Raw genomic sequence first — 19,804 nt, 5'->3', positions numbered from 1 at the left:
TCGTTTCGTCGGTTGGCTTAGGCATACGGAGTTCATTCCCAGTCTAAGATCAGACCGGACCGAGGGTTGTGGCAGTAGGATCGGTAGCACGCAAAGTGGGACCAGGGCGATCCCCGGCTTGCGCATCCCGCCCCTTTGGCCGACTGAGCGCCCGCACACTCATTTCGTGGGTTGACTTAGGAATACGGATTTTATTCCCAGTCTAAGCATCCAGAGCTCATTCCAAGTCTAAGATTGGATCAGACCGAGGGTTACAGTAGCACATGCTGGGCTCGGGCAAGTTCTGGTGCCACATTTTTCTTCGTCGGGGCACCATCGTCGGAGCATCACCGAAGAACCCGACCGACAACATTGGAGTTTCGACGATTGGGGGGGCCGGGGGGTTTGCGTACATGATGTGCGATGGGTGCTGGTACTTGGCCCTTATATTGGCCCCCTATCCCTCATCAAACCTCGAGAGCTCACACCCCCATTAAGAGCATTTGAGATTTTACAAGTTTGCTGCCCGTAGCTATTAAAGTATCTGAAATGGGGACACTTTTTTCAAATGGTCACAAAATCTTGTACACTTCGAGTTTTTACCTGAATTTTTTTGTGCATGCCAAAAAAAATACAAGGATGATGTCTACCAAGTTTGGGGCCAGAAATCCTTTCGAAAAAATTATAAAAAATCCCGAACCGCAAAAAGTTTCGAAAATCATGAAAAATAGAAAACGGGTCGTCTTGCCAACAAACTTCACGTGAAGGCTTAAGGGACCATTGTATCAATTTACAAGCCATAAAAATGTCATTGGCATGCAAAAATATGAAGATGTGCCTAAACCCACCGACGACCCTATCGATCCATGGCTTGCGCATCTCGTCTCTCTAGCCGGCGTAGTGCTCGCCCGCCCGCTCGTTTCGTCAGTTGGCTTAGGCATACGGAGTTCATTCCCAGTCTAAGATCGGACCGGACCGAGGGTTGTGGCAGCAGGATTGGTAGCACACAGAGTGGGACCAGGGCGATCCCCGGCTTGTGCATCTCACCCCTTTGGCCGACTGAGCATCCACACGCTCGTTTCGTGTTTTGACTTAGGCATACGGAGTTCATTGCCAGTCTATGCATACGAAGTTCATTCCCAGTCTAAGATCGAATCAGACCGAGGGTTGTGACAGCACATGCTGGGCTCGAGCATGTGTCAGTGCCGCATTTCTCTTCATCGGGGCACCATTGCCAGAGCATCGTCGGAGAACCTGACCGACGGCATTGGGTTTTCGACGATCGGGGGAGTCGAGGGGGTGTGCGCACATCATGTGCGATGGGTGCTGGTACTTGTCCCTTATATTGGCCCCCTATCCCTCATCAAACCTCAAGAACTCACACCCCCGTTAAGAGCATTTGAGATTTTACAGGTTTGCTGCCAGTAGCCATTAAAGTGTCTGAAATGGGGACACATTTTTCAAATGGCAACAAAATCTTGTACACTTCGAGTTCTTAGCTGAATTTTTTTTTGCATGCCAACAAAATTACAAGGATCACGTCTACCAAGTTTGGGGCCAAAAATCTTTTCGAAAAAATTTTAAAAAATTTCGAACCGTAAAAAGTTTTGAAAATCATGAAAAATAGAAAACGAGTCATCTTGCCCTGAAACTTCACGTAAAGGCTTAAGGGACCATTGTATGAATTTACAAGCCATAAAAATGGCATTGGCACACAAAAATATGAAGATGTGCCTAAACCCACCTACCACCCTATCGATCCACGGCTTGCGCATCCCGTCTCTCTAGCCGGCGTAGTGCCTGCACGCCCATTCGTTTCTTCGGTTGGCTTAGGCATACGAAGTTCATTCCTCGTGTAAGATTGGACCCGACCGAGGGTTGCGGCAGCACGCAGACGAGGACCCTATCGATCCACGGCTTGCGCATGCCATCTCTCTGGCCGACGTAGTGCCCGTACGCCCGCTCGCCCGCTCGTTTCTTCGGTTGACTTAGGCATACGGAGTTCATTCCCAATCTAAGATTGGACCGGATCGAGGGTTGTGGCAGCAAGATCAGCAGCACACAGAAGGAGACCCGGCCGATCCCCGGCTTGCGCATCCCGTCCCTCTGGCCGGCTGAGCACCCGCATGCTCGTTTCGTGGGTTGACTTAGGCATACGGAGTTCATTCCCAGTCAAGCATACGGAGTTCATTCCCAGTCTAAGATCAGACCGGACCTAGGGTTACGGCAGCACATGTTGGTGCCGCATTTTTCTTCGTCGGGCACCATCGCCGGAGCATCGCCGGAGAACCTGACCGACGGCATTGGGGTTCCGACGATCGGGGGGGTCGGAGGGAGGGTGTGTGCACATCATGTGCGATGGGTGCTGGTACTTGGCCCTTATATTGGCCCCCTATCTCTCATCAAACCTCGAGAACTCACACCCCCTTAAAGAGCATTTGAGATTTTACAGGTTTGCTGCCAGTAGCCATTAAAGTGTCTGAAATGGGGACACTTTTTTCAAATGGTCACAAAATCTTGTACACTTCGAGTTTTTAGCTGAATTTTTTTGTGCATGCCAAAAAAAATACAAGGATCATGTCTAAGATGTTTGGGGCCAAAACTCTTTCTGAAAAAATTTTAAAAAATCCGGAATAGCAAAAACTTTCAAAAATCATAAAAAACAAAAAATGAGTCGTCTTGCCATGAAACTTCACGTGAAGGCTTAAGGGACCATTGTATGAATTTACAAGCCATAAAAATGGCATTGGCACACAGAAATATAAAGATGTGCCTAAACCCACCTACCACCCTATCGATCCATGGCTTGCGCATCCCATCTCCCTGGCCGGCGTGGTGCCCGCCCGCCCGCTCGTTTCGTCGGTTGGCTTAGGCATACGGAGTTATTCCCAGTCTAAGATCATATCGGACCGAGGCTTAAGGCAGCAAGATCGACAACACATTGAGGGGGTCTCGGCCGATCCTCGACTTGCACATCCCGCCCCTCTGGCCGACTGAGCACTCGTATGCTCGTTTCGTGGGTCGACTTAGGCATACGGAGTTCATTCCCAGTCTAAACGTACGAAGTTCATTCCCAGTCTAGGATCAGACCAGACTGAGGGTGGCAACAGTACATGCTAGGCTCGGGCATGTGTTGGTGCCGTATTTTTCTTCGTCGGGGTACCATCGCTGGAGCATCGTCGGAGAACCTGACCGGTGGCAATGGGGTTCCACGATCGGGGGGGCGAGGGGGCGGGGGGTGTGTGCACATGATGTGTGATGGGTGCTGGTACTTGGCCCTTCTATTGGCCCCCTATCCCTCATCAAAGCTCGAGAACTCACACCCCCTCAAAGAGCATTTGAGATTTTACAGGTTTGCTGCCAGTAGCCATTAAAGTGTCTGAAATGGGGACACTTTTTTCAAATGGTCACAAAATCTTGTACATTTCGAGTTTTTAGCTAAATTTTTTTGTGCGTGCCAAAAAAAATACAAGGATCACGCCTACCATGTTTGGGGGCCAAAACACCTTTCAAAAAAATTTTAAAAAATCTCGAACCGTAAAAACTTTCAAAATTTGTGAAAAATAGAAAACGAGTCGTCTTGCCATGAAGCTGCACGTGAAGGCTTAAGGGACCATTGTATCAATTTACAAACCATAAACCCACCTACCACCCTATCGATCCACGGCTTGCGCATCCCATCTCTCTGGCCGACGTAGTGCCCGCCCGCCTGCCCACCTGCTCGTTTCGTCGGTTGCCTTAGGCTTACGGAGTTCATTCCCAATCTAAGATCGGACCAGACCGAGGGTTATGACAGTAAGATCGACAGCACTTAGAGGGGGACCTAGCCATTCCCTGGCTTGCGCATCCCACCCCTTTGGCTGGCTGAGCACCTGCAACTTGTTTCGTGGTTTGACTTATGCATATGGAGTTCATTCCCTGTCTAAGCATACAGAGTTCATTCCCAGTCTAAGATCGGATCGGATCGAGGGTTGCGACAGCACATGCTAGGCTTGAGCATGTGTTGGTTTCGTATTTTTCTTCATCGGGGCACCATCATCGGAGCATCATCGGAGAACCTTACCGGTGACATTGGGGTTTCGACGATCGGGGGTGTCGGGGGGGTGTACGCACATGATGTGCGATCGGTGCTGGTACTTGGCCCTTATATTGGCCCTTAGACCAGATCGAGGGCTGCGGCAGTAGGATCGACAGCTCGCAGAGGGGGACCCGACCGATCCCTGGCTTACGCATCCCACCCCGTTGGCTAGTTGAGCACCCGCACGCTCGTTTCGTGGGTTGACTTAGGCATACGGAGTTCTTTCCTAGTCTAAGATCTGACCAGACTGAGGGTTGCAGTAGCAAGATCGATAGCACAAAGAAAGGGAGCTGGTCAATCCCCGGCTTGCGCATCCCGCCCCTCTGGCTGGCTAAGCGCCCGCACGGTCATTTCGTGGGTTGACTTAGGCATACGGAGTTCATTCTCAGTCTAGGCATACGGAGTTCATTCCCAGTCTAAGATTAGATCAGATCGAGGGTTACGGTAGCAAATGCTGGGTTCGGGCACGTGCTGGTGCTATATTTTTCTTCATCGAGGCACAATCGCCAGAGCATCATCGGAGAACCTTACCAGCGGCATTTGGGTTTCGGAGATCGGGGGGGCCGGGGGGGTGGCATGGGTGCTGGTACTTGGCCCTTATATTGGCCCCCTATCCCTCATCAAACCTCAAGAACTCACACCCCCTTAAAGAGCATTTGAGATTTTACAGGTTTGCTGCCAGTAGCCATTAAAGTGTCTGCAATGGGGACACTTTTTTCAAATGGTCACAAAATCTTGTACACTTCGAGATTTTACTGGTTGGCGGCCAGTAGCCATTAAAGTGTCTGAAATGGCGACACTTTTTTCAAATGGTCACAAAATCTTGTACACATCGAGTTTTTAGTTGAATTTTTTTATGCATGCCAACAAAAATACAAAGATCACGTCTACCAAGTTTGGGGCCAAAACTCCTTCCGAAAGAATTTTTAAAAATCCCCAACCATAAAAAGTTTCAAAAATCATGAAAAATAGAAAATGAGTGTCTTGCCATGAAACTTCACGTGAAGGCTTGAGGGACCATTGTATGAATTTACAAGCCATAAAAATTGCATTATCATGCAGAAATATGAAGATGTGCCTAAACCCACCTACCACCCTATCGATCCATGGCTTGCGCATCCCGTCTCTCTGGCCAGCGTAGTGCCCGCCCGCCCGCCGCTTCGTCGGTTTGCTTAGGCATACGGAGTTCATTCCCAGTCTAAAATTGGGCCGGACCAAGGGTTGTGGCAGCAGGATCGGCAGCACACAGAGGGGGACCTGGCCGATCCCTGGCTTGCGCATCCCGCCCCTCTGGCCGGTTGAGCACCCGCACGCTCGTTTCGTGGGTTGACTTAGTCATACGGAGTTCATTCCTAGTCTAAGCATACGGAATTCATTTCCAGTCTAAGATCAAAACCAGACCGAGGGTTGCGGTAGCACATGCTGGGCTCGGGCATGTGTTGGTGCCACATTTTTCTTCGTCGAGGCACCATCGTCGGAGCATCGCTAGAGAACCTGACCGACGGCATTGGGGTTCCGATGATCGGGGGGGCCGGTGGGTGTGCGCACATGATGTGCGATGGGTGCTGGTAGTTGGCCCTTATATTGGCCCCCTATCCCACATCAAACCTTGAGAACTCACCCCCCTTTAAAGAGCATTTGAGATTTTACAGGTTTGCTACCAGTAGCAATTAAAGTGTCTGAAATGGGGACACTTTTTTCAAATGGTCACAAAATCTTGTACAGTTCGAGTTTTTAGCTGAATTTTTTTGTGCATGCCAACAAAAGTACAAGGATAGCGTCTACCAAGTTTGGGGCCAAAAATCCTGCCAAAAAAATTTTAAAAAATCCCTAACCGTAAAAAGTTTCAAAAATCATGAAAAATAGAAAACGAGTCGTCTTGCCATGAAACTTCACGTGAAGGCTTAAGGGACCATTGTATGAATTTACAAGCCATAAAAATGGCATTGGCATGCAGAAATATGAAGATGTGTCTAAACCCACCTACCACCCTACCGATCCACGACTTCCGCATCCCGTCTCTCTGGCCGGTGTAGTGCCTGCCCGCCCTCCCGCTCGTTTCGTCGGTTGGCTTAGGCATACGGATTTCATTCCCAGTCTAAGCATATGGAGTTCATTCCTAGTCTAAGATTGGATCGAACCGAGGGTTGCGACAGTAGGATCAGCAGCACGCAGAGGGGGACCCGACCGATCCCCAGCTTGCGCATCCTATCCCTCTAGCCGGCTGAGCACCCACACGCTCGTTTCATTGGTTGACTTATGCATACGGAGTTACCAGTCTAAGCATATTCATTCCCAGTCTAAGATCGGATCAGACCGAGGGTTGCGGCAGCACATGCTGGGCACGGGCATGTGTTGGTTCTGCACTTTTCTTCACCGGACCATCGCCGGAGAACCTGACCGACGGCATTGGGGTTCCGACGATCGGGGGGATGTGCGCACATGATGTGCGATGGGTGCTGGTACTTGGCCCTTATATTGGCCCCCTATCCCTCATCAAACCTTGAGAACTCACACCCCCTTAAAGAGTATTTGAGATTTTACAGGTTTGCTGCCAGTAGCCATTAAAGTGTCTGAAATGGGGACACTTTTTTCAAATGGTCACAAAATCTTGTACACTTCGAGTTTTTAACTGAATTTTTTTGTGCATGCCAACAAAAATACAAGGACCATGTCTACCAAGTTTAGGGCCAAAAATCCTTCCGAAAAAATTTTAAAAAATCCCGAACCACAAAAAGTTTTGAAAATCGTGAAAAATAGAAAACAAGTCGTCTTGCCATGAAACTTCATGTGAAGGCTTAAGGGACCATTGTATGAATTTACAAGCCATAAAAATGGCATTGGCACATAGAAATATGAAGATGTGCCTAAACCCACCTATCACCCTAGCGATCCACGGCTTGCGCATCCTATCTCTCTGGCTGGCGTAGTGCCCGCCCGTCCGCCCGCCCGCTCGTTTTGTCAGTTGGCTTAGGCACACGGAGTTCATTCCCAATATAAGATCGGACCAGACCAATGGTTGCGGCAGTAGGATCGGCAGCACGTAGAAGGACACTCGGTCGATCCCCAACTTGCGCATCCCGCCCCTCTGGCCTGTTGAGCGCCCGCACGCTCGTTTCGTGGGTTGACTTAGGCATACGGAGTTCATTCCCAGTCTAAGATCGGACCAGATCGAGGGTTGCGAAAGCACATGTTGGGCTCGAGAATGTGCTGGTGCCACATTTTCCTTCACCGGGGCACCATCATCGGAGCATCACCGGAGAACCTGACCGGCGGCATTGGGGTTCTAACGATCGGGGGGCATGGGGGTGAGCGTACATGATGTGCGATGGGTGCTGGTACTTGGCTCTTATATTGGCTCCCTATCCCACGTCAAACCTTGAGAACTCACACCCCCTTAAAGAGCATTTGAGATTTTACAGGTTTGCTGCCAGTAGCCATTAAAGTGTCTGAAATGGGGACACTTTTTTCAAATAGTGACAAAATCTTGTACACTTCGATTTTTTAGCTGAATTGTTTTGTGCATGCCAACAAAAATACAAGGATCACGTCTACCAAGTTTGGGGCCAAAACTCATTCCGAAAAAATTTTAAAAAATCTCGAACCGCAAAAAGATTCAAAAATCGTGAAAAATAGAAAACGAGTCATCTTGCCATGAAACTCCACGTGAAGGCTTGAGGGACCATTGTATGAATTTACAAGCCACAAAAATGGCATTGGCACCTAGAAGTATGAAGATGTGCCTAAACCCACCGACCACCCTATCGATCCACGGCTTGCGCATCCCGTCTTTCTGGCCGGCGTAGTGCCCGCCTGCCCGCCCGCTCGTTTCGTCGATTGGCTTAGGCATACGGAGTTCATTCCAAGCTAAGATTAGACCGGATCGAGGGTTGCAGCAGCAGGATCAACAGCACGCAGAAGGGGACATGGCCGACGTAGTGCTCGCCCGCCCACCCGCCCGCTCGTTTAATCGGTTGGCTTAGGCATACAGAGTTCATTCCCAGTCTAAGATTGGATCGGACCAAGGGTTGCGGCAGCAGGATCAATAGCACGCAGAGGGGAACCCGACCTATCCCCGGCTTGCGCATCCTGTCCCTCCGACCGGCAGAGCACCCGCACACTCGTTTCGTGGGTTGACTTAGGCATACGGAGTTCATTCCTGGTCTAAGATCGGATCAGACCGAGGGTTGCAGCAGCACATGCTGGGCTCGAGCATGTGCTGGTGCCACATTTTTCTTGTCGGGGCACCATCGCCGGAACAATGCCGAAGAATCGGACCAACGGCATTGGGGTTCCGGCAATCGGGGAAGGCGGGGGGGTGTGCGCACATGAGGTGTGATGGGTGATGGTACTTGGCCCTTATATTGGCCCCCTATCTCTCATCAAACCTCGGGAACTCACACCCCCTTAAAGAGCATTTGAGATTTTACAGGTTTGCTGCCAGTAGCCATTAAAGTGTCTGAAATGGGGACACTTTTTTCAAATGGTCACAAAATCTTGTTCACTTCGATTTTTTAGCTAAATGTTTTTGTGCATGCCAAAAAAAATATAAGGATCACGTCTGCCAAGTTTGGGGCCAAAACTCCTTCCAAAAAAATTTTTAAAAATCTCGAACCGTAAAAAGTTTCAAAATTTGTGAAAAATAGAAAATGAGTCGTCTTGCCATGAAACTTCACGTGAAGGCTTGGGGGACCATTTTATGAATTTACAAGCCATAAAAATGGCATTGACACCCAGAAATATGAAGATGTGCCTAAACCCACCAACCACCCTATCGATCCACGGCTTGCGCATCCCGTCTTTCTGGCCGGCGTAGTGCCCGCCTGCCCGCCCGCTCGTTTCGTCGATTGGCTTAGGCATACGGAGTTCATTTCCAGTCTAAGATTAGACCGGATCGAGGGTTGCAGCGGCAGGATCAACAGCACGCAGAAGGGGACATGGTCGATCCCCGACTTGTGCATCCTGCCCCTTTGACCGACAGAGCACCTGCACGCTCGTTTCGTTGGTTGACTTACGCATAAGGAGTTCAGTCCCGGTCTAAGATCAGACCGGACCAAGGGTTATGGCAGCACATGCTGGGTCGGGCATGTGCTGGTGCAGCATTTTTCTTCGTTGGGGCACCATCACCGGAGCATTGCCAGAGAATCGGATCGGCGGCATTGGGGTTTCGACAATCGGGGAAGGCGGGGGGGGTGTGCGCACATGATGTGCAATGGGTGCTGGTACTTGGCCCTTATATTGGCCCCCTATCTCTCATCAAACCTCAAGAACTCACACCCCTTAAAGAGCATTTGAGATTTTACAGGTTTGCTGCCAGTAGCCATTAAAGTGTCTGGAATAGGGACACTTTTTTCAAATGGTCACAAAATCTTGTTCACTTCGAGTTCTTAACTAAATTTTTTTGTGCATGCCAAAAAATATACAAGGATCACGTCTACCAAGTTTGGGGCTAAAACTCCTTCCGAAAAAATTTTTAAAAATCTCGAACCGTAAAAAGTTTCAAAAATTATGAAAAATAGAAAACGGGTCGCCTTGCCATGAAACTTCGCGTGAAGGCTTAAGGGACCATTGTATGAATTTACAAGCCACAAAAATGGCATTGGCATGTAGAAATATGAAGATGTGCCTAAACCCACCTACCACCCTATCGATCCACGGCTTGCGCATACCATCTCTCTGGCCGACGTGGTGCCCGGCCGCCCACCCGCCCGTTCATTTCGTCGGTTGGCTTAGGCATATGGATTTCATTCCCAGTCTAAGATTAGACTGGACCGAGGGTTGCGGCAGCAGGATCGACAGCACACAGAGAGGGACCCGATCGATCCCCGGCTTGCATATTTTGCCCCTCTGGCCGGCTGAGCACCCGCACGCTCGTTTCATGGGTTGACTTAGGCATACGGAGTTCATTCCCAGTCTAAGATCAGACCGGATCGAGGGTTGCGGTAGCAAGATCGATAGCACACAGAGAGGGACCTGGCCGATCCCCGGCTTACGCATCTCGCCCTTTGGCAGGCTAAGCGCTTGCACGGTCGTTTCGTGGGTTGACTTAAGCATAGGGAGTTCATTCCTAGTCTAAGCATACGGAGTTCATTCCCAGTCTCAAATCGGACCGGACCGAGGGTTGCGGCAGCACATACTAGGCTCGAGCATGTGCTGGTGCCACATTTTTCTTCGTCGAGGCACAATCGCTGGAGCATCGCCGGAGAACCTGACCGACAGCATTGGGGTTCCGGCGATCGGGGATGCCGAGGGATGTGTGCGCACATGATATGCGATGGGTGCTGGTACTTGGCCCTTATATTGGCCCCCTATCCCTCATCAAACATCGAGAACTCACAGCCCCTTAAAGATCATTTGAGATTTTACAAGTTTGCTGCCAGTAGCCATTAAAGTGTTAGAAATGGGGACACTTTATTCAAATGGTCGTAAAATCTTGTACACTTTGAGTTTTTAGCTTGGGGCCAAAACTCCTACCAGAAAAAATTTAAAAAATCTCGAACTACAAAAAGTTTCAAAAATCATGAAAAATAGAAAATGAGTCATCTTGCCATGAAACTTCACGTGAAGGCTTAAGTGGCCAATGCATGAATTTACAAGCCATAAAAATGGTATTGGCATGCAGAAATATGAAGATGTGCCTAAACCCACCTACCACCCTATCGATCCACGGCTTGCGCATCCCATCTCTTTGGCCGGCGTAGTGCCCGCCCGCTCGCTAGCCCTCTCATTTCGTCAGTTGGCTTAGGCATACGAAGTTCATTCCCAGTCTAAGATCAAACCAGACTGAGGGTTGTGGTAGCAGGATCGACAGCACGTAGAGGGGGACCCGGCTGATCTTCAGCTTGCGCATCCCGCCCCTCTGGCCGGTTGAGCGCCTGCACGCTCGTTTCGTGGGTTGACTTAGGCATACGGAGTTCATTCCCAGTCTAAGATCGGATCACGCCGAGGGTTACGGCAGCAGATGCTGGGCTCGGGCATGTGCTGGTCCGTATTTTTCTTCACCGTGGCACCATCATCGGAGTATCGTCGGAGAACCTGACCGGCCGCATTGGGGTTCCGATGATCGGGGGGGCCGAGGGGGTGTGCGCCCATGATGTGGGATGGGTGCTGGTACTTGGCCCTTATATTGGCCCCCTATCCCTCATCAAACCTCAAGAACTCACACCCCCTTAAAGAGCATTTGAGATTTTACAAGTTTGCTGCTAGTAGCCATTAAAGTGTCTGGAATGGGGACACTTTTTTCAAATGGTCACAAAATGTTGTAGACTTCGAATTTTTAGCTGAATTTTTTTGTGCATGCCAAAAAAAAATACAAGGATCACGTCTACCAAGTTTGGGGCAAAAACTGCTTTCAAAAATATTTTAAAAAATCCCGAACCGTAAAAAGTTTTGAAAATAGTGAAAAATAGAAAACGAGTCGTCTTGCCATGAAACTTCACGTGATGGCTTAAGGGTCCATTGTATGAATTTACAAGCCATAAAAATGGCATTGGCACATAGAAATATGAAGATGTACCTAAACCCACTACCACCTTATCGATTCACGGCTTGCGCATCCCGTCTCTCTGGCTGGAGTAGTGCCCGCCCACCCACCCACCCGCTCGTTTCGTCGATTGGCTTAGGCATACAGAGTTCATTCCCAGTCTAAGATGGGACCAGACTGAGGGTTACGGCTGCAGGATTAGCAGCACATAGAGGGGGACCCGGTCGATCCCCGGCTTATGCATCCCGCCCCTCTGGCTAGCTGAGCGTCCACACGCTCGTTTCGTGGGTTGACTTAGGCATACGGAGTTCATTCCTAGTCTAAGCATACAGAGTTCATTCCCAGTCTAAGATCACACTGGATTGAGGGCTTTAACAGCAATGCTAGGCTTGGGCATGTGCTGGTGCCACATTTTTCTTCGTCGGGGCACCATCGCCGGAGAACCTGACCGACGGCATTTGGGTTCCGGCAATCGGGGGGGCGGGGGGGTGTCCGCACATGATGTGTGATGGGTGCTGGTAATTGGCCCTTATATTGGCCCCTATCCCTCATTAAACCTTGAGAACTCACACCCCCTTAAAGAGCATTTGAGATTTTATAGGTTTGCTACCAGTAGCCATTAAAGTGTCGGAAATAGGCACACTTTTTTCAAATGGTCACAAAATCTTGTAAACTTTGAGTTTTTAGCTCAATTTTTTTGTGCATGCCACAAAAAATACAAGGATCACCTCTACCAAGTTTGGGGCTAAAAGTCCTTCCAAAAAAATTTTAAAAAATCCCAAATCACAAAAAGTTTCAAAAATCGTGAAAAATAAAAAATGAGTCGTCCTCCCATGAAACTTCACGTGAAGGCTTAAGGGACCATTGTATGAATTTACAAGCCATAAAAGTGCCATTTGCACGTAGAAATATGAAGATGTGCCCAAACCCACCTACCACCCATCGATCCATGGCTTGCGCATCCCGCCTCTCTGGCCGACGTAGTGCCCGCCCACCCGCTCGTTTCGTCGGTTGGCTTAGGCGTATGGAGTTCATTCCCAGTCTAAGATCGACCAAGCTAAGGGTTGTGGCAGCAGGATAGGCAACACACAGAGGGGGACCCGATCGATCCCCGACTTGCGCATCCCGCCCCTCTGGCCGGTTGAGCGCCCGCACGCTCGTTTCGTGGGTTGACTTAGGCATACGGAGTTCATTCCCAGTCTAAGCATACGGAGTTCATTCCCAGTCTAAGCATACAGAGTTCATTCAGACCAGACCAAGGGTTGAGACAGCACATGCTTGGCTCGGGCATGCGCTGGTGCCGTATTTTTCTTCGCCTGGGCACCATCGCCAGAGCATCGCCGGAGAACCTAACCGGCAGCGTTAGGGTTTCGACGATCGAGGGGGTCGGGGGGTGTGCACACATGATGTGCGATGGGTGCTGGTACTTGGCCGTTATATTGGCCCCCTATCCCGCATCAAACCTCGAGAACTCACACCCCTTTAAAGAGCATTTGAGATTTTACAGGTTTGCTACCAGTAGCCATTAAAGTGCCCGAAATCTTGTACACTCTAAGTTTTTAGCTGAATTTTTTTGTGCATACCAACAAAAATACAAGGATCACGTCTACCAAGTTTGGGGTCAAAAATCTTTCCAAAAAAATTTTAAAAAATCTTGAACCGTAAAAAGTTTTGAAAATAGTAAAAAATAGAAAACGAGTCGTCTTGCCATGAAACTTCATGTGAAGGCTTAAGGGACCATTGTACGAATTTACAAGCCATAAAAATGCAATTGGCACATAGAAATATGAAGATGTGCCTAAACCCACTACCACCCTATCGATTCACGGCTTGCGCATCTCGTCTCTGTGGTCGGCGTAGTGCCCGCCTGCCCACCCGCCCGCTCGTTTCGTCGGTTGGCTTAGGCATACAGAGTTCATTCCTAGTCTAAGATGGGACTAGATCAAGGGTTGCCACAGCAGCATCGGTAGCACACAGAGAGGGACCCGATCGATCCCCGACTTGCGCATCCAGCCCCTCTGACCGGCTGAGCGCCCGCACGCTCGTTTGGTGGCTTCACTTAGGCATACGGAGTTTATTCCCAGTCTAAGCATGCAGAGTTCATTCCCAGTCTAATATCAGACCAGACCGAGGGTTATGACAGCACATGCTGGGCTCGAGCATGTGCAGGTGTCGCATTTTTCTTTGTTGGGGTGCCATCACCGGAGCAACGCTAGAGAACCTGACCGACGACATTAGGGTTCTGACAATCGAGGGGGCCGAGGGGGTGTGCGCACATGATGTGCGATGGGTGCTGGTACTTGGCCATTATATTGGCCCCCTATCCCTCATCAAACCTTGAGAACTCACACCCCCTTAAAGAGCATTTGAGATTTTACAGGTTTGCTGCCAGTAGCCACAAAGTGTCTAAAATGGGAACACTTTTTTCAAATGATCACAAAATCTTGTACACTTTGAGTTTTTATGTGAATTTTTTTGTGCAAGCCAACAAAATACAAGGATCACATCTACCCAGTTTGGGGCCAAAAATCCATCTAAAAAAATTTTAAAAAATCCTGAACCTCAAAAAGCTTCGAAAATAATGAAAAATAGAAAACGAGTCGTCTTGCCATGAAACTTCACATGAAGGCTTAAGGGACCATTGTATGAATTTACAAGCCATGAAAATGGCATTGGCACGTAGAAATATGAAGATGTGCCTAAACCCACCTACCACCCTATCGATCCACGGCTTGCGCATCCCATCTCTCTGGTCGACGTAGTGCCCGCTTGCCCACCCGCCCGCTCATTTCATCGGTTCGCTTAGGCTTACAAGGTTCATTCCCAGTCTAAGAATGAACTAGACCGAGGGTTGCGATAGCAGGATCGGTAACACGCAGAGGGGGACCCGACCGATCTCAGGCTTGCGCATCCCGCCCCTCTGGCCGACTGAGCGCCCGTTCACTCGTTTTGTGGGTTGACTTAGGCATACGAAGTTCATTCCCATTCTAAGCATACAAAGTTCATTCCCAGTCTAAGATTGAACCGGATCAAGGGTTACGGCAGCACATGCTGGGCTCAGGCAAGTGTTGGTGCCGTATTTTTCTTCACCGGGGCACCATCGTCGGAGCATCTCCAGAGAACCTGACCGGGAATGAACTCCATATGGTTAGATTGGGAATGAACTCTGTATGCCTAAGTCAACCCATGAAATGAGCGTGTGGGCGCTCAGTCAGCCAGAAGGGCGGGATGCACAAGATGGGGATCGGTCGGGTCCCCCTCGGCGTGCTACCGATCTTGCTGCCACAACCCTCGATCTGATCTGATCTTAGACTAGGAATGAACTTCGTAAGCCTAAGCCAACCGACAAAATGAGCGGGCAGGCGGGTAGGCAGGCGGGCACTACGTCTGCCAGAGAGACGGGATGCGCAAGCCGTGGATCGATAGAGTGGTAGGTGGGTTTAGCCACATCTTCATATTTCTATGCGCCAATGCCATTTTTATGGCTTGTAAATTCATACAATGGTCCGTTAATCCTTCACGTTAAGTTTCATGGCAAGACGACTCGTTTTCTACTTTTCATGATTTTTGAAACTTTTTACGGTTTGGGATTTTTTAAAATTTTTTCGGAAGGAGTTTTGGCCCCAAACTTGGTAGACGTGATCCTTGTATTTTTGTTGTCATGCACAAAAAAATTCAGCAAAAAACTCGAAGTGTACAAGATTTTGTGACCATTTGAAAAAAGAGTCCCCATTTTAGACACTTTAATTGCTACTGGTAGCAAACCTGTAAAATCTCAAATGCTCTATAAGGGGGTGTGAGTTCTCAAGGTTTGATGGGGGATAGGGGGCTAATATAAGGGCTAGGTTCCAGCACCCATCGCACATCATGTGCGCACACCCCCCAGCCCCCCCGATCATCGGAACCCCAATGCCGATGGTCAGGTTCTCCGACGATGCTCCAGCGATAGTGCCCCGGTGAAGAAAAATGCAGCACCAGCACATGCCTGAGCCTAGCATGTGCTATCGCAACCCTCGGTTTGGTCCGATCTTAGATTGGGAATAAACTCCGTATGCTTAGACTGGGAATGAACTCCGTATGCCTAAGTCAACCCACGAAACGAGCGTGCGGGGGCTCAGCCGGCCAAAGGGGCGGGATGCGTAAGTCGGGGATCATCCGGGTCCCCCTCTGTGTGCTGTCGATCCTACTACCACAACCCTCAGTCCGATCCGATCATAGACTCGGCCCCAAACTTTGTAGACGTGATACTTGTATTTTTGTTGGCATGCATAAAAAAATTCAGCTAAAAACTCGAAGTTTACAAGATTTTGTGACCATTTGAAAAAAGTGTCCCCCTTTCAAACACTTTAATGGCTATTGGCAGCAAACCTGTAAAATCTCAAATGCTCTTTAAGAGGGTGTGAGTTCTCAAGGTTTGATGAGGGATAGGGGGCCAATATAAGGCCAAGTACCAGCACCCATCGCACATCATGTGCACACACCACCCCCCGGCACCCCGATCGTCGGAACCCCAATGCCGTCAGTCAGGTTCTCCGGTGATGCTCCAGCGATGGTGCCTCGGCGAAGAAAAATGCGACACCAGCACATGCCCGAGCCCAGCATGTGCTACCGCAACCCTCGGTCTGGTCCGATCTTATACTGGGAATGAACTCCGTATGCTTAGAGTGGGAATGAACTCCGTATGCCTAAGTCAACCCATGAAACGAGCGTACAGGCGCTCAACCGACCAGAGGGGCGGGATGTGCAAGCCGGGGATCGATCGGGTCCCCCTCTGTGTGCTGTCGATCCTACTGCCCCAACCCTCGGTCTGGTCCGATCTTAGACTAGGAATGAACTCCGTATGCCTAAGCCAACCGACGAAATGAGTGGGCGGGTGGGCGGGAACTACGCCGGCCAGAGAGACGGGATACGCAAGTCGTGGATTGATAGGGTCGTAGGTGGGTTTAGGCACATCTTCATATTTCTACGTGCCAATGATATTTTTATGCCTTGTAAATTCATACAGTGGTCCCTTAAGCCTTCATGTGAAGTTTCATGGCAACACGACTTGTTTTCTATTTTTCACGATTTTTGAAACTTTTTGTGGTTCGGGATTTTTTAAAATTTTTTGGGAAGGGGTTTTAGCACCAAATTTGGTAGACGTGATCCTTGTATTTTTGTTGGCATGCACAAAAACATTCAGCTAAAAACTCGAGGTGTACAAGATTTTGTGACCATTTGAAAAAAGTATCCCCATTTCAGACACTTTAATGGCTACTGGCAGTAAACCTATAAAATCTCAAATGCTCTTTGAAGGGATGTGAGTTCTCGAGTTTTGATGAGGGATAGGGGGCCAATATAAGGGCCATGTACCAGCACCCATCACACATCATGTGCAAACACCCCCCGGCCCCCCCGATCGTCGGAACCCCAAGGCCGCCAGTTAGGTTCTCCGACGATGCTCCGACGATAGTGCCCCAGCGAAGAAAAATGCGACACCAACACATGCCCGAGCCCAGCATGTGCTGTCGGAACCCTCGGTCCAGTCCGATCTTAGATTGGGAATGAACTCCGTATGCTTAGACTAGGAATGAACTCTGTTTGTTTAAGTCAACCCACGAAACGAGCATGCAGGTGCTCAGCCGGCCAGAGGGGCGGGATGCGCAAGCCGGGGATCGGCTGGGTCCCCCTCTGCGTGCTGTCAATCCTGTTGTTGCAACCCTCAATCTGATCCAATCTTAGACTGGGAATCAACTCCGTATGCCTAAGCCAACCGACGAAATGAGCGGGCGGGCGGGTGGGCACTGCACCGGCCAGATAGACGGGATGTGCAAGCTGTGGATCGATAGGGTGGTAGGTAGGTTTAGGCACATCTTCATATTTCTATGTGCCAATCCCATTTTTATGGCTTGTAAATTCATACAATGGTCCCTTAAGCCTTCACGTGAAGTTTCATGGCAAGACGACTCGTTTTCTATTTTTCATGATTTTTGAAACTTTTTACGGTTCGGGATTTTTTCAAATTTTTTCAGAAGGCATTTTTTACCCAAACTTGGTAGATGTGATCCTTGTATTTTTTTTGGCATGCACAAAAATATTCAGCTAAAAACTCGAAGTGTACAAGATTTTGTGACCATTTGAAAAAAGTGTCCCCATTTCAAACACTTTAATGGCTAGAGACAGCAAACCTGTAAAATCTCAAATGCTCTTTAAGGGGGTGTGAGTTCTCGAGGTTTGAAGAGGGATAAGGGGCCAATATAAGGGCCAAGTACCAGCACCCATCGCACATCATGTGCGAACACCCCCTGGCCCCCCCGATCGCCGGAACCCCAATGCCGCCGGTCAGGTTCTCCAACGATGCTCCGACGATGATGCCCCGACGAAGAAAAATGCAGCACCAGCACATGCCCGAGCACAGGATGTGCTGCCACATCCCTCGGTCTGGTCAGATCTTAGACTGGGAATGAACTCCATATGCCTAAGTCAACCCACGAAATAAGCGTGCGGGAGCTCAGCCGACCAAAGGGGCGGGATGCACATACCGGGGATCGACCGAGTCCCCTTCTGCGTGCTGCCGATTCTGCTACCGCAACCCTCGGTCCAATCCGATCTTAGATTGGGAATGAACTCTGTATGCCTAAGCCAACAGACAAAACGAGCGGGCCGGCGAGCGGGCGGGCACTACGCCGGCTAGAGAGACAGGATGCGAAAGCTGTGGATCGATAGGGTGGTAGGTGGGTTTAGGCACATCTTCATATTTCTGCATGCCAATGCCATTTTAATGGCTTGTAAATTCATACAAAGGTCCCTTAAGCCTTCAGTGAAGTTTCATGGCAAGACGACTCATTTTCTATTTTTCACGATTTTCAAAACTTTTTGTGGTTCGGGATTTTTTAAAGTTTTTTCGGAAGGATTTTTGGCCCCAAACTTGGTAGACGTGATCTTTGTATTTTTGTTGGCATGCACAAAAAAATTCAGCTAAAAACTCGAAGTGTACAAGATTTTGTGACCATTTGAAAAAAGTGTCCCCATTTCAGACACTTTAATGGCTACTGGCAGCAAACCTGTAAAATCTCAAATGCTCTTTAAGGGGGTGTGAGTTCTCAAGGTTTGATGAGTGATAGGGGGCCAATATAAGGGCCAAGTACCAGTACCCATCGCACATCATGTGTGCACACGCCCCCGGACCCCCCGATCGCCGGAACCCCAATGCTGCCGGTCAGGTTCTCCGACGATGCTCCGGAGATGGGCCTCGATGAAGAAAAATGAGGCACCAGCAAATGCCCGATCCCAGCATGTGCTGTCGTAACCCTCGGTCCGGTCCGATGTTAGATTGGGAATGAACTCCATATGCCTAAGTCAACCCACGAAACGAGCGTGCGGGCGCTCAGCCGGCCAGAGGGGCGGGATGTGCAAGCCAGGGATCGGGTGGGTCCCCCTTTGCATGCTACCGCAACCCTCGGTCTGGTACAATCTTAGGCTGGGAATGAACTAAGTATGCCTAAGCCAATAGACAAAACGAACGGGCGGGTGGACGGACGGGCACTACGTCGGCTAGAGAGACGGAAGGCACAAGCCGTGGATCGATAGGGTGGTAGGTGGGTTTAGGCACATCTTCATATTTCTGCATTCCAATGCTATTTTTATGGCTTGTAAATTCATACAATGGTCCCTTAAGCCTTCACGTGAAGTTTCATGGCAAGACGACTCGTTTTCTATTTTTCATGATTTTTGAAACTTTTTACAGTTTTGGATTTTTTAAAATTTTTTCAGAAGGATTTTTGGCCCCAAACCTGGTAGATGTCATCCTTTTATATTTGTTGGCATGCACAAAAAAATTCAGCTAAAAACTTGAAGTGTACAAGATTTTGTGACCATTTGAAAAAAGTGTCCCCATTTTAGACACTTTAATGGCTACTGGCAGCAAACCTGTAAAATCTCAAATGCTCCTTAAGGGGGTGTGAGTTCTCAAGGTTTGATTAGGGATAGGAGGCCAATATAAGGGCAAAGCACCAGCAGCCATCGCACATCATGTACGAAACACCACCTCCGGCCCCCCCGATCGCCGGAACCTCAATGCCGCCAGTCAGGTTCTCCGGGATACTCCGGCGATGGTGCCCCGACGAAGAAAAATGTGGCACCAGCACATGCCTGAGCCCAGCATGTGCTGCCGTAACCCTCGGTCCGGTCTGATCTTAGACTGGGAATGGAATCCGTATGTTTATACTGGGAATGAACTCCATATGCCTAAGTCAACCCACGAAACGAGTGTACGGGTGCTCTGC

Source organism: Durio zibethinus, chromosome 5 (genome assembly GCF_047325235.1).
Source record: "Durio zibethinus cultivar Kanyao isolate XHJ-2024 chromosome 5, ASM4732523v1, whole genome shotgun sequence".
Classification (NCBI taxonomy): Eukaryota; Viridiplantae; Streptophyta; class Magnoliopsida; order Malvales; family Malvaceae; genus Durio; species Durio zibethinus.
Note: the sequence above shows the minus strand (reverse complement) of the source record.